Below are 16,331 nucleotides of genomic sequence, written 5' to 3' on the forward strand. Positions count from 1 at the left end.
AAGGAATGACAACTGAAATATAAGTTAAATTCTTTCCCAAATTCATATCAAGTTTATCAGATTACAATATACCTCTGTAGATTACTTGTGGCTTAGGTAGATGTGCGTGAGTTGGCTGTAGTTCGCTCTTGAAGGGTTAGCTTCTTACTAGTGACATGGAGTGGGTTTGAATCCCCCCATTGAACGTAAGCTGGCTAGCTGCTTCTGGAGCGAACTACGGTCGAAATGGGACTACCTAGTTTATCAGATTACAATAGACCTCGGTGGATTACTTTGGCTTAGGTAGACGTGGTTGAGTTGGCTGTAGTTCACTCTTGAAGGGTTAGCTTCTTACTAGTGAAATGGAGTGGGTTTGAATCCCCCCATTGAACGTAAGGTGGCTAGCTGCTTCTGGAGCGAACTACGGTTGAAATGGGACAGTACCTTGAAACAGAGAAGGGTCTAGATTAGGACAGAGTTCGTCTGTATAGCCAAGGGCAGTGTTTGGTAATATTTTGAAACTTGTTTTTTCTGTATTAGAATATCGAGTATATGAAAGTAAAGGGTTCACATATAAATATAAACATAAAAGCACAAAAAAAAACTACTTTTCTTAATGTTTCATCATTTTTTCTGTAACTGTGGGACATACTAGGCTCAGATTTTCAGCACTTATTTACTAAAGTGTTTTACATACTTGATAATGATTGTTAAATTCAAGTCCGGACTTGTACAACTCTTTGTTGTTATTATTTTACAGAGTCATAGACTTTACAGTAATAACTGAATGCAGTAATAGCAACAGAACAGAAGTCTTGGATTTTTATTTTCCAAGCTCATAATAAAATTTATTAGACCACAATGTTTCTTGTGATCGTGTTGTTTTGGATAGTAACTGAAGACTTGATTGTGATGCTTTGGTAGCTCCAGTAGGTAGGGATTCTGATCTTGCATAATGATTGTAAATTTATTGTGCGACTTATACAAGTGTGACAGTCTTTTGTTTTTAAAAATTTTATTATATAAACCTCTTTAAGGCGATAGTTATATGGCAGTAATGATGCCTGAAAAGTTAGATACATGATTAGAAAATTCATAGAGACATTATTTTGCATACCGGAAGCATAGTTGTTGTAGTGTTGTGCATTGTTGTAGTAGTAGTAGTAGTAGTAGTAGTGTTGACTAATGTTTCGACGGCTGCAGTAGAAACTCTACTGTTGGATAATTACTGCCAAATCCATGGCAGGAAATTGATGCTGGGACTGGTACAACTGTGGGAGTAAGTAGTAAGTACTTTTTTAAAATTTATATTACAATTTGGTTTACACTGATGATTATAGGGCAGTTACGATGTCTCACCTGTTGGATAATATTTATTCCAATTTCCCTTATTGGCAGGCCTAATAGATTGTAGTGTGGAATATGGTTTGACTACTTGATGTAGTGTGTTGGACAGCTGGAATAGGGACTGTATTGTTGAATGATAATTGCCATTTCATGACAAGACATGTGAAGTGTGAGAGCATCTTTGTGTTGTGCTTTGTATGTAAACTAACAGACATGAAAAGACGTACATGTGACTTACCGACTGAGCTGTAACAGAAATGTTTAGAAATTGGAAAAACTGGAATTGTAGCACTCCCATGCTTGTTGAGGTGTTGTTGTTTCGAATGATGCTTGAAGACTTAATATCTGTTTTTGAACAGATGTAATAGGAATTGCAATCTTGCATAATGATTTGCTACCGTAATGATAGGTCTTATAGAAGTCTGTCAATTACAGTCTGACAGTAACTATTATTTGAATTATTTTACATACTGGTAGCTTTGGCTTTAATGTGACTGCTAAAGTGCAGTAATGATGCGAGAACTCTTGCAAAATATTCTGGACATTTATAGGAATTCCTATGCTCGTTGCAGTGTTGAATAGATAAGAGAAGATGTTCTTAATATTGAATGTCATATTTTACTTTCAGAATGTTAGTGAGAAAGACATTGATGAATCTACAGTGTTAATGAGTTTAGTAATATTATGTTTTAGATACTATTGTTTTAACCTCGTGTAAATGACACATTTGCACATTTTAACCTGATATTATACCATTGTTTTTATTACTTTTAATCTGTCTTTGTAATTGTCTGGTAATTGTATGTTTATTTTGATTTTATTTCAGCATCTATCCATATTATTGTGGGCCATGTATTATATATTTGCATTTTGACGTTGTCTATGGGCTGTATATTTGCTGAATGACATGATGCGATAGTCGTAAGATTATATAAGATGGGGTAGTCTTAAGATTACATAAGATGCGATAGCCTTAAGATTAGATAAATGCGATAGTTGTAAGATTATATAAGATGGGGTAGTCATAAGATTACATAAGATGCGATAGCCTTAAGATTAGATAAATCCGATAGTCGTAAGATTATATAAGATGGGGTAGTCGTAAGATTACATGAGATGCGATAGCCTTAAGATTAGATAAATGCGATAGTTGTAAGATGGGGTAGTCTTAAGATTACATAAGATGCGATAAAATGCGATAGTTGTAAGATTATATAAGATGGGGTAGTCGTAAGATTACATAAGATGCGATAGCCTTAAGATTAGAGAAATGCGATAGTTGTAAGATGGTATAGTCTTAAGATTACATAAGATGCGATAAAATCCGATAGTTGTAAGATTATATAAGATGGGGTAGTCGTAAGATTACATAAGATGCAATAGCCTTAAGATTAGATAAATCCGATAGTCGTAAGATTATATAAGATGGGGTAGTCGTAAGATTACATAAGATTCGATAGCCTTAAGATTAGATAAATCCGATAGTTGTAAGATTATATAAGATGGGGTAGTCGTAAGATTACATAAGATGCGATAGCCTTAAGATTAGATAAATGCGATAGTTGTAAGATGGGGTAGTCTTAAGATTACATAAGATGCGATAAAATGCAATAGTTGTAAGATTATATAAGATGGGGTAGTCGTAAGATTACATAAGATGCGATAGCCTTAAAATTAGATAAATCCAATGTAAGATTATATAAGATGGGTTAGTCATAAGATTACATAAGATGTGATAGCCTTAAGATTACATAAGATAATTGTTGGTTCATTCTTTATACTGACATTTGGACAGCTGCATTAAGGGCTGTACTGTTGAATAATTACTGCCAAATTCATGGCAAACGGACCGAAGCGAAAGCATTTGCCAAGAATGGTTTTTCTGATCAAGAACGAAAGTTAGAGGTTCGAAGGTGATCAGATACCGCCCTAGTGATTTTACATAAGGATTGACTTAAAGAACTATACATAGAACTGCATTACCGATTGTGTTCTTGCATAAATGTTTAGAAATTGGAAAAATTGGAATTGTAGCAGTGCCATAGTTTTTGGGACAGTATTATTTAGATTAAGTTAGGTTAGGTTAGGTTAGTTAAGGTAAAGTTGAAGTATTATATGATATTCTTATTGAATTTGGTATTCCCAAGAAACTAGTTGGATTAATTAAAATGTGTCTCAGTGAAACGTACAGCAGAGTCTGTTTCTATCTGATGCTTTTCCAATTTACTGTGGGGTAAAGCAAGGAGATGCACTATCATCTTTACTTTTTAACTTGGCTTTAGAATATGCCATTACGAAAGTTCAGGATAACAGACAGGGTTTGGAATTGAACGAGTTACATCAGCTTCTTGTCTATGCAGATGACGTGAATATGTTAGGGGAAAATCCACAAATGATTAGGGAAAACACGGAAATTTTACTTGAAGCAAGTAAAGTGATCGGTTTGGAAGTAAATCCCGAAAAGACAAAGTATATGATTATGTCTCGTGACCAGAATATTGTACGAAATGGAAATATAAAAATTGGAGATTTATCCTTCAAAGAGTTGGAAAAATGCAAGTATTTTGGAGCAACAGTAACAAATATAAATGACACTCGGGAGGAAATTAAACTCAGAATAAATATGGGAAATGCGTGTTATTACTCGGTTGAGAAGCTTTTGTCATCTAGTCTGCTGTCAAGAAATCTGAAAGCTAGAATTTATAAAACAGTTATATTACCGGTTGTTCTGTATGGTTGTGAAACTTGGACTCTCACTTTGAGAGAGGAACAGAGATTAAGGTTGTTTGAGAATAAGGTTCTTAGGAAAATATTTGGGGCTAAGAGGGATGAAATTAGAGAAGAATGGAGAAAGTTACACAACGCAGAACTGCACGCATTGTATTCTTCACCTGACATAATTAGGAACATTAAATTCAGACATTTGAGATGGGCAGGGCATGTAGCACATATGGGCGAATCCAGAAATGCATATTATAGAGTGTTAGTTGGGAGACCGGAGGGAAAAAGACCTTTGGGGAGACCGAGACGTAGATGGGAAGATAATATTAAAATGGATTTGAGGGAGGTGGGATATGATGATAGAGACTGGATTAAACTTGTACAGGATAGGAACCGATGGCGGGCTTATGTGAGGGTAGGAATGAACCTTCGGGTTCCTTAAAAGGCATTTGTAAGTAAGTAAGTATTATTTAGATTAATAGTTGTCGATTTGTTTGCTAAGTTGTTCCTGTTCTTTATTGATATCTCAGAGAATTTTTGTTTAATGGTTCTAAATTTTAAAAGGCTTCACAGTGATGGTTATAGTGGAGTAATGACGACTGAAGTGTTGGAAAATTATTTTGCAAATTTATAACAACATTTATTTACATTCCCATGGATTGTTTAAGTGTTGTAGTACTTATTCAATAATGATAGACTACTTCATAGTGGTAGCTAGGTAGATTCAATAGAGTGTGTACTGTTGAATGATAATTGCCAAATTCATGGCGGGGGGTTATGGAAGTCTCAGAGGATGTTTGTCTTGTTCTCTTACATAATAATTGACTTAAATTACAAGAGCTGCCTTACTGACTGACATCTTGCATAAATATTTAGAGTCTGAAAATTTAGAAATACAGAAGTCTTATGCTTTTGGGTGGTGATGTTTGGCGAAATCGTACAGATACTTGGATATTTGGAATAGGAAATCTAATCTTGCATAGTGATTTTCTAAATTCATGCCTGGAACCATACCATTTTAAGAGTACATTTTATAAGTGCTTTTACATAAGAAATGAGTTTACTGTGTTAGTTGTAGGGCATTAATGAGGACTGTACATCTCGATAAATATTTTTGAAATTCGTAGAAAGATTTACTGCATTATCGTGCTTGTTGTGGTGTTGTTGTTTTGAACAGTAATTATCGACTTCATTCTGTTACTTGGACAGCTGGAATAGGGCTCTGGTCTTGCATAATGATTGCTAAATTCTTGGTGGGACTTAGACAAGTCTGACAGTATTTTTGTTTAAATAGTTTTACTTTTGAGATGTCTTTGGAATGATGGTTATAGGGCAAATATTTCGACTGAGCTATTGGATAAAAATTTTCGAAATTTGTAACAAGTTCGATTACATTCCTATGCATTCTTTAAGTGTTGTAGTGTGAATAATGATTGATTACGGTAACTGCTGTTGCGTAATCATTGCCAAATTAATGCTAAACCAATGGAAGTTTCAGAGTATCTTTGTGTTGTAGTTTTACATAATAATTGACATAAAATACAAGACACATAGCTGCATGACCGACTGATGTGTTGAGGACTTTTTTTAAGTAGCAGGAAGATGCACTATCACCTTTACTTTTTAACTTCGCTTTAGAATATGCCATTAGGAAAGTTCAGGATAACAGGCAGGGTTTGGAATTGAACGGTTTACATCAGCTTCTTGTCTATGCGGATGACGTGAATATGTTAGGAGAAAATACACAAACGATTAGGGAAAACACGGAAATTCTACTTGAAGCAAGTAAAGCAATCGGTTTGGAAGTAAATCCCGAAAAGACGAAGTATATGATTATGTCTCGTGACCGGAATATTGTACGAAATGGAAATATAAAAATTGGAGATTTATCCTTCAAAGAGGTGGAAAAATTCAAATATCTTGGAGCAACAGTAACAAATATAAATGACACTCTGGAGGAAATTAAACGCAGAATAAATATGGGAAATGCGTGTTATTATTTGGTTGAGAAGCTCTTATCATCCAGTCTGCTGTCCAAAAATCTGAAAGTTAGAATTTATAAAACAGTTATATTACCAGTTCTTCTGTATGGTTGTGAAACTTGGACTCTCACTCTGAGAGAGGAACATAGGTTAAGGGTGTTTGAGAATAAGGTGCTTAGGAAAATATTTGGGGCTAAGCGGGATGAAGTTACAGGAGAATGGAGAAAGTTACACAACGCAGAACTGCACGCATTGTATTCTTCACCTGACATAATTAGGAACATTAAATCCAGACGTTTGAGATGGGCAGGGCATGTAGTACGTATGGGCGAATCCAGAAATGCATATAGAGTGTTAGTTGGGAGACCGGAGGGAAAAAGACCTTTAGGGAGGCCGAGACGTAGATGGGAGGATAATATTAAAATGGATTTGAGGGAGGTGGGATATGATGATAGAGACTGGATTAATCTTGCACAGGATAGGAACCGATGGCGGGCTTATGTGAGGGCGGCAATGAACCTTCGGGTTCCTTAAAAGCCATTTGTAAGTAAGTAAGTAAGTAAGGGTTATTTTATGATACTGTACCATGATCTCAGTTTATTTAGAGTATGAATGAAATGAAGGTAATAATGCCAGTGAAATGAGTCCGCAGTCCAGCACTGATAGTTACCCAGCATTTGCTCATTTTGCGTTGGGGGGAAAACCCTGAAAAAAAACATGGACCATTTTGCCCTGACCCCGATTGGAACTGGGCCACCTGTTGTCGTGGTCAGATGCACTGACCATTACCTCACAGTTTTCGACGACTTGAGGAAATGTTAACATTTTGGAAAATTTATAATTATAGCACTCCCATGCTTTTTGTGGTGTTGTTTAGTTATAGAGCTGTAAAGACGACTGAACTGTTGGATAAATATTTTGCAAACTCGTAGCAAGATTTACTGCATTCTCGTGATCTGTCTTGTCTTGTTTTGAATAGTAATTGTGGACTTGATCCTGATTCTTGGACAGTTGCAATAGGGGTCGGCTCTTGCATAATTATTTGCTAGATTCTAGCTGGGACTTGGACATCTCTGACAGTACTTTTGTGTGCAGAATTTACATTATAATTTGCTTTACACTGATGGTTATAGGGCAGTTATGTCATCTGAAGTCTTGGGTAAATGTTTTCTAAATTCATGGCAGGATTTATTACATTGTCAGTTTTGCTTCTGAGTTGTACTGTTGAATAATGTGCGAGTGCTTGATACTGATAACTGGACAGCTTGAATAGGGTCTGTACTGTTGAATAATTATTTTGTACTAATGAGTAACTGAACACAATTTTAGAAACTTTTAAAACCAAGAAAACTCCAGGATGTGATGAAATAAATATGGAATTAATTAAATATGCCTCTTTTAAGACCAAAGAAAGATTTTTAGACTTCATTAATATATGCTGGATGACACTAGAAATTCCAAAGGAATAGAAAAGAACAGTAGTAAAACCTATACCGGTATTTAAAAAAGGAGATAGAAATGATTTTAATAACTACGGTATAACTTTTAAATGTAACCTATAAAATATATGCCAAAATTTTAACGAGATGCCTTAATAAAAGCACTGAAACATTAATGGGGAATGAAGAACATGGATTTAAGCGTGGTAGATCATGTTCAGATTGTGTTTTTATGGTGTGACAAATTATCCAAAAAAGAAGAGAGTTTAATTTGGAAACGCACATTGTTTTTGTAGATTATATAAAAGCTTTTGATAGATTAAATCATAGAAAACTATGGAATATAACGTTAATACAAGGATACCCCAGATATCTTATTTCAATGATTAAAAACATGTATGAAAGAACATCCATCAGCATTGATAAAGGATACAGAAAAAACAATAAAATTGAATTAATTAATTTAGGAGTAAGACAGGGCTGCCCTTTGTCGCTGACACTTTTTAATATCTATATGGATGCAGCGATTGATGAATGGCAAAATCGGCTAAGATATAACTTTAAAATCAACGCAACAACCTTAAATACAATACTGTTCGCCAACGATCAGGTTGTTTTTGCAGAAAATGAGAATAGTTTACAACTAGCCACATTTCAGCTGTAAAGAGCAATGAAAACATATAATTTAACAATCTCGGCAACTAAAACGAAACTTATGGCCTAACAGGGAAAATACCTGAAAAGGTCTAAAATATTGATTGATGATAAAATTGCAGAATAGGTACAACATTTTAATTATTTAGGCCGTGAAGTTACATTCAATTACGAAGAAGACCTGAAGAACGAAGTTCATAAATTCCAAAATATATGTGGAACTATCAAGAGAATCTTAAAAAATAAAATTCAGAAAGAAACAATACTAAAATTCTACAAAACTGTGGCAGTACCAATTTTGACTTATGGCTCGGAGAACTGGGCAGTGAATAGAAAGGATAGAAGAATTATAGAAACAGCAGAAATGAAGTTTCTAAGATATGTGGCTGGATACTCTCTCACAGACCATATGAGAAGTGAAGAAATACGAGATCAGCTGAATATATATAATTTAAACGACAAAATCATGAATAATAAACAAAATTGGCATGACCATATTCTTAGAATGATGAATAATAGATCGGTAGAACAGGCAATGCGATATAAACCCATAGGATCAAGAGACATAGGAAGACCTCGCCAATGATGGGAGGATGACTTCTGAGACGAAACAGGTCAACTTGGCCTAGCTTGATGTAGATTATGATGATGACGACGACGATGATGATGATGATGATGATGATGATGATGATGATGATGATGGCAGATGTTATGGCAGTCTCAGAGTATCTTTTTCTTGTGCTTTGTATGAAAATTAACAAACATTATGAGACTTGGAACTGCATTATCCACAGAGCTGTTAGAGAGAAGTTAACAAATTGAAATAATTAGAATTGTTACAATCTGATGCTTTTTGGAGTGTTGTTTTGAATTACTGTTGATGACTTGTTACAGAGAGTTGGACAGTTGCAATAGGGAGTGTAGTTCAACATTGATGCCGAGATTTATAGAATTGTGACAGTGACTTTTCTTGTGCTTTTACATAAGAAATGACTTGAACCTGATAATTGCAGGATAGTAATGTCGATTGAACGTTTTGTTAAATATTTCGCAATTTCATAGGAAGCATTGTTAGATTCTCATGGTTGTTGTGGTCTTGTTGTTTTGAAAACTAATTGAGGACTTGATTCTTACAGCTAGAGAGTTGGAATAGGAAGTGTGGTGTTACATAATGCTTGCGAACTTGATGCTGGGACTTGTAGAACTGTAAGGGTACCTGTTTGTTTGTTGTTTTTTTTTTCTTAAGATTGTACATTATAATTTGTTTTACATTGATGGTTATGTGGCAGTAATGACGTGTCAAGTGTTGGACAAATGTTTCCAAAATTCATAGGGAGAAATATTATTGCAACACCTACTGAGGAAGGCCAGGGCTCGTAACGGGCTGTAGTGCTGATGATGATGATGATGATGATGATGATGATGATGATGATGATGATGATGATGATCACATATTCGGTTTTTACCAAGACTGAGTTATCGGTTTTTAAAGATTTTTCTGATTTTTTCCTAATTTTGGCTTGAGGAAGATTGATACTCTGCTGGCTGACCTTCCTGCTGTGGGTTAGGCGAAAGTGTATATTCCAGAGTGTCCTTGAATGTTGTATTCTTCTGTTAAGAAGATTTCTGTAAGAATGATTGCATCATATGCTGCTATTGATTCTAATGGTATGAGTGACATTGCGTTGCATAGGCAATATCTTTATGTGTCTAGATGAGTTCAAGTTTTTCATCTCGGTTGTTTTTTGTAAAGCGGAATCGTCTATCACTCCTTGCGGGCAGTAATCTGGCCTCTCTGTCCCCTCGATGTAGTTAAAAGGGAAGCCTACTTTGAAGGCTTTCTTGTCTCCTGAGTTATGCAATTCTTCATATGTGATGTTTCGTTGGATATCATTTCTTTCCAAGTATTTAGCTACTGTTTCTGGGGTTGTATTTTTCTTCAGTCCCCCAATATATAGCCACGCCATCTTGTCGGCTGCTTGGATGTAGTTACTATCATTTCTTGCATAACGATTTGCTAAATTGATGCTAGATCTTATACAAGTGTGAGAATGATTTGTTTAATTCTTTTACATAATAAATGAGTTTACCCTGATTGTTACAGGACAGTAATGAGGAATGAAATTTTGACATAAATATTTTCCAAATTCGTAGAAAGATGAAAAAAATTATATTGTCATGCTTCTTGAGGTGTTTTTGTTTTCAATAGTAATTGATGATTTTATTCAGACACTTGAACTGCTGCAATAGGGACTCTGGTGTTGCATAATGACTGCTAAATTGGTGCAGGGACCAGTACTAGTGTTACAGTAATTGTTATAATGATTTTACATACCTAATAATAATAATAGTAATAGTAATAGTAATAGTAATAGTAATAGTAATAATAATAATAATAATAGTAATAGTAATAATAATAATAGTAATAATAATAATAATAGTAATAATAATAGTAATAGTAATAATAATAATAGTAATAATAATAATAGTAATAATAATAATAATAATAATAATAATAATAATAGTAATAGTAATAATAATAATAATAGTAATAATAATAATAGTAATAATAGTAATAATAGTAATAATAATAATAATAATAATAGTAATAATAGTAATAATAATAGTAATAATAATAGTAATAATAGTAGTAATAATAGTAGTAATAGTAATAATAGTAATAATAATAATAATAATAATAATAATAGTAATAATAATAATAGTAATAATAATAATAATAGTAATAATAATAATAATAGTAATAATAATAGTAATAGTAATAATAATAGTAATAGTAATAATAATAATAATAATAATAATAATAATAATAATAATAATAATAATAATAATGGCTTAATGTTACTGTTAAAGTGCAGTAATGACGTGTGAAGTTTTGCATAAATGTTTTCAAAATTAAAAGGAAAACGTATTATATTATTCTTGTTTGTGCTGTAGTGTTGAATAATTTTCGACTTCTTGTTACTGACAAGAAGTGAGGACTGTACTGTTGAATATGTACTGTCAAATTCATGGCAACGAGAATGGTAAAACATTGAGGAACTTTGTAAATTATAACGAATTTAAAATCACTAATACCCTTTTTCGACATAAAGATGTGCATAAATACACATGGACAGCGAGAGGAAGAAGATCAATAATAGATTATATTCTTATCAACATGAAGTTATCTCCATATGTGAACAACACAAGAGTGTATAGAGGCTGTGATATTAGCTCTGACAACTTTATGGTACTTTCTAAATTAAACATTCTAAAGAAATGGATATTTAAGAAGAAAAGTAAAACTCCAGAAAGTAAAACAAATTATAAAGTACACCTGCTAGAACAGGAGAGTATAAGGAGATTATACTGCTCACGATTAAACATGTACATGGACCATAGAGCCATAAGTACGAATATAAATGAAGAATGGCAAGATTTTGAAGAATTAATTTTGAAAGTAGCAGGAGAGGTGTTAGGGAAGAGATCTGTAAAAAGAAATAGGAGAGGATTACAATACTGGAATGAAGAAATAAAACAAATTATAAACTGTAAGAATCAGGCATATTTAAAGTACCTTCAGACAAATTCTAATGAGGATAAAATAGAATACAAACACAGAAGTGCTATAGTGAAAAGGGAAATAAGAAAGTTGAAACGCAAAAGCTGGGACTACTATATAAGCACTATCGAGCATGATTGTCATGGAATGCAAGATGTAGCATACAAAATAATGAAACACTTGAACTCAACAGAAAGAGACACAGCAAAAATAAATAATATTAGAGAGGAAAACTGGATTACATTTTATCACAGCGTATGGGAGAAGATGGATGAAGAAGACATTAACCCAACATTAATTACGTTAGCAGAAATTGAGCGTATTGAAATGAACGAATTAGATAATCCACTTAATACCTCTAAGAATAAAAAATCTCCAGGAGCAGATGGTATAAACACTGAATTGCTAAAATACATGCCTAAAGGAGTAAAAATGAGATTTTTAGAATTAATTAATATCTGTTGGAAGACTTGTACAATCCCAGACGAATGGAAAAGAGGACTAGTATGTCCAATCTTTAAGAAAGGTAAGAGAAACGATTGCCAGAACTACAGAGGCATTTGGTTACTAAACACAGCATATAAAATATTTGCTAAAATAATAAGTCGTCGCCTAAACATAATAAATGAATATGTGCTGACAGAAGAACAAAATGGATTTCGGAAAGGTCGCTCATGCCCGGATAACATATTCATATTTGAAGAAATTATTGAAAAAAGACGAGAATTTAATCTTGCAACGTATATGCTTTTCATCGACTACCGGTACCAGGAAGCTTTTGATAAAGTGTCACTAAAGAAATTATGGGAAATAATGTATGAAAGAGAATTTCCAGACCAACTAATAAAAGTAATTCAGAGTCTATACTTCGGAACACAGATAAAAATAAGAACTGACTACACCAGTAATAAACAAATGAAAACTAACCAAGGAGTTAAACAGGGCTGTCCCCTGCGCTGTTTAGTATATATATATATATATATATATATATATATATATATATATATATATATATATATATACTGACAGTGTCATTAGACAATGGCAAGAACAACTAAATACTCATTTTAAAATTGATGACGAAGTTTTGAACATTATACTGTTCGCAGATGATCAAGTAATTTTTAGTAACACTGAGGACGAATTACAAGTTGCTGCTCATAAATTGAATGAACTCGCAAGTGAATATAATATGAGTATTTCTGAGAAGAAAACCAAAGCAATGGCTTTCGAAGTACAAATCATAAAAGATGCAAAATAATGATTAATAACAAATTAATAGAGCAGGTAAATAACTTCAATTATCTAGGATTGAACGTATCTTACTGTCAAAAGAACGATATAAACATAAAATGAAATAGATTTTATAACATGTGCGGAACAATAAGAAGAATGTTGAAAAATAAAATACTAAAATCCATACAGCTAAAATTTTATAAAACAATGGCAGTACCAATGCTGACATACGTCTGCGAAAATTGGACACTTAACAGATCAAATAAAAGAAGAATAGAGGTAGCTGGAATGAAGTTCTTATGTTCAGTAGGAGGCTATATATTATTAGACAAGAAATGTAATGAAGAGATGAGAACAGATTTAATATTTTTAACCTGACAGAAAGAATTCAAAGTCTACGATCTAATGGGCTACAGCACATAGAAAGAATGTCACCCTATAGGCTTCCACTGATTTTACTCCACTACCAACCTAAAGGTAGAAGGAATGTTGGGCATCCGATGACAAGGTGGAGAGACTCGATCTCTTGATGTGGAAACCGGCCTAAGGCCTAATTCCATGATGTAGAAGAAGAAGAAGAAAAATAATAGAGCATGCAAAATCAATACAAGTAGGCCTATGTTAGTCTTTGACACACCATTCTGGAACTGGCAATTTATTAGTAGTGAAGTTCTATTCTTCTCCCCTTTAAGTTGCGAATATGGCTCGATCCCTTGATGTGGAAACAGGCTTAAGGCCTAATTCCATGATGTAGAAGAAGAAGAAGAAGAAGAAATTCATGGCAGGACTTGTGTAAGTCTTAGAGGAGCTTTGTGTTGTGATTTTACATATGAATTGATTGAAACTAGTCGACGTAGAGCTGTATTACTGACTGTGCTTTTTGTATAAATTTTTACAAATTGGAAAATTTAGAATCTTAGCACTCTCATGCTTCTTGGGGATTTTTGTTTTGAATAATTTTTGAGTACCTGATACTGCACTTGGACAGCTGGAATATAGACTCTACTGTTGAATATTTATGTCCAAATTCATGCCAGGACTTATGCAAGTGTCTAAGTAATTTTGTCTTTTGCTTTTACATAATATGTGACTTAAGGGTGTCTGGAAAAGTCCAATCTTACCAATGTTAAAAATGCATGTCTACATATAATTTTCTTTTTCTGAGAGACTGTTAGGCAGGGCCGCCAACAGAAATTATGGGCCCCTATGCAATACTGTACTCGGACCCCCATTGAAAAAAGTACAGTAACAATTACAAGTTACTAGTTATTCTAACCATAATAATTATGTGCAAAATAAATAAAAGATAACCTCATACGCAGATACGAACTTAAAAATATACACTTTTATTACGTTGAAAACGTTTAGCAAAAGTTCACATTAGCACAATGTATTATATTCATAAAACATTATTCTTAAACACCTGTATTTTCTAACTTGCAGTCCAACATCAACAAACAACTCTCCTTGACTTCAATGATGCAAAATCATCAATTATGTAATCAAAAATTAAAGACGTAGCAAGATCGCTCTCCAGACCAAGGAGGCGAGGTTACTCTGTCGTTCTTGACACATTGTTTATCTGAATACATTTTTTATTTCCTTCATTTTGCTGAAGGATCTTTCAGCATCAGCAACTGCCACAGAAATTGTATAGAATATTCTATACAAATATTTGGAAATAAAGTATAGGTACAGTTTTAATTCCCTCAGACTATTTAGGCGATTCATAGGTTTCAGTGGGGTTGGCCCTAAATTAGAGGCACGAATTGATTTTAAATATTTCGGCTCATCACTGACCTCTTTGTTAATATCTTGATAATATTTTTGACGCAGTCTAGCACCCATATTAATATCTTCTAATTTTTTCTGCCTCTTCTTGTGCTTCTCAGCTCCAGACTTATGTCTGTACTTGTCCATTGTGCAGTTAAACTATAACCAGTAACATTAATGAACAGAATTTACTAGACAAGCGACAACGAAAAGACGAAAGTTTCGACACGAAACATACAATGTACTGAAAAAGAAACTTATCCTGCGACTTGGGTTTGAGAGAGTCCAGTAGCATATTGTGGTGGTAGTTAAAAAGGACAAGCCAATAAATATTCGAACGTGTTCAGTACAAGCAATGGAAACATAGTTCAGGCAAATGCCGGGGACCTCAATTGTTGTGTTGGTGAACGTTAATGCGGGAAACTGATATTCTATTATATAAAAGTTAAATATTTACATATGAAGTGGTAATTTGTATTAATTCTACTATTGTTGAGTTAATATGTCAAATTCATGTAACAAATGTTGTTACAAAATTATATAGTATAATTATTCATCCTAATAAAAAGTAATCAGACTCATTTAATCTGACGAGTCCTTATTGCTCATTGCCCATATGCACTTGCCCACTTTGCCCCCCCCCCCTTCTCGGCGGCCCAGCTGTTAGGACTACAATCTTGGGAAAAGTATGAATTGTATTATGTACAGTATTATTATGTACCTTTCTGATTACTTGAACACAGCGACTTAAAAAAATATTGAATATTTCGAAAATTGGAATTGTAGCACTGTCATAGTTTTTGGGGTGGTGTTGTTCAGATTAATGGATTACGACTTGATACAGATAATTGAACAGATGCAATAGAGATTCGAGTATTGAATATAATTTTTTTAACACATGTCAGGTCTTATACCACTGTGACAGTCTTTCTTTTTTGCACAATTAATGAATTTACGCTGTTACCAGTAATTACATAGCAGTAATGATGAGTGAACTGTTGTATAAATATTTTCCAAATTCGTAGCAATATTTACTGTATTTCCAAGCTTGTTAAGGTCTTATTTTGAATAATGTTGTGAACTTTATTCTGATACTTGCATAATTGCAATGGGATTGTGATCTTGCCTAATGTTTGCTAAATTATTGTTGGGCTTTATTGGTCGGTTACAGAAGTTTTGTTTAATGATTTTAAATGTTAAAAGGGTTTACAGACATGGTTATAGTGCAGTAATGACAACTGAACTGTTGGAAAATTCTTTAGGAAATGTATAACAACATATATATTACATTGAATTGATATAAATTAGAAGATAGCTGCATTACCGACTGAGCTTTTACAGAATTTAGAATTGTAGCACTTTCGTGCTTTTTGGGGCGTTATTGTTTTGAATAATATTTGGTGAAATCATACCGATACTTGGTCAGTTGCAATAGGGACTTTAGTCTTGCTTAGTCATTTTCTGAATTCATATATAGGCATATAACTTTGTAAAGGTGCTTTTGATAAGTCGGTTTTCATAATAAATTATTTCACCCTCTTTCTTATAGGGCAGTTTTGAGGGCTGAACTGCGGATAAATATTTTCAAATTCGAAACTAGATTTTCTGCATTCCAAAGCTTGTTGTGTTGTTGTTGTT

Source organism: Periplaneta americana, chromosome 5 (genome assembly GCF_040183065.1).
Source record: "Periplaneta americana isolate PAMFEO1 chromosome 5, P.americana_PAMFEO1_priV1, whole genome shotgun sequence".
Taxonomy (NCBI): Eukaryota; Metazoa; Arthropoda; class Insecta; order Blattodea; family Blattidae; genus Periplaneta; species Periplaneta americana.